The sequence below is a fragment of the Meleagris gallopavo genome, unplaced genomic scaffold (assembly GCF_000146605.3).
Source record: "Meleagris gallopavo isolate NT-WF06-2002-E0010 breed Aviagen turkey brand Nicholas breeding stock unplaced genomic scaffold, Turkey_5.1 ChrUn_random_7180001913481, whole genome shotgun sequence".
In the NCBI taxonomy this organism is placed as follows: domain Eukaryota; kingdom Metazoa; phylum Chordata; class Aves; order Galliformes; family Phasianidae; genus Meleagris; species Meleagris gallopavo.
The window spans coordinates 1-516 of record NW_011176368.1 but is presented as its reverse complement, the minus strand read 5'-3'; the positions used below and the strand labels follow the sequence as shown (position 1 = coordinate 516).

The window sequence follows — 516 nt, the reverse complement described above, 5'->3', positions numbered from 1 at the left end:
CCTTACCTCGCTGGACAGGATGCTGCCGTTGGAGATGATGTCGGGCTGCTGGTCGGCGTAACCGGTCACGATGGCCCCGCAAGGGTTGTGTTCGGCGTCGGTGCTGCGGGAGGGGCTGCAGGGTTTGAGGAACATCAGGTCGGTCTTGGCGGACTCGGGAGTGAGGCAGACCTGGTAGCAGTAGTTCTGGTTGTGGTGGTGGGAGCCGAAGCTGCCCGACTCCTCCACCGGCACCTGCGCCGGGTTGCTGGGCGCGTTGGAGCTCTGCACCAGCATGATGTCCGACTTGCTGAGTTTCTTCTTGCGGGCCCGCGCTTGGCGGCTGCAGCAGGGGCAGCAGCAGCAGCAGCCCAGGCAGCAGTCGCTGGCCAGGCAGGTATAGATGTTGAGCTTCTTCTCCTTTTGGCAGCGCACGGCCAGCACGATCATGGCCAGCAGGAAGATGAACGAGACGGAGCCCAGGGCGATGATGAGGATGAGGGTGAGGTCGAGCGAGGTGTCCCCCCCGGAGCGGCT

At 64.3% G+C, this 516-nt stretch overlaps 1 pseudogene; it reads right to left on the bottom strand.

Moving 5' to 3' along the window:
- Positions 1-6: 6 nt before the first annotated feature.
- On the bottom strand, positions 7-510 carry LOC109364762 (annotated as a pseudogene).
- Between the last annotated feature and the right edge of the window lie 6 nt (positions 511-516).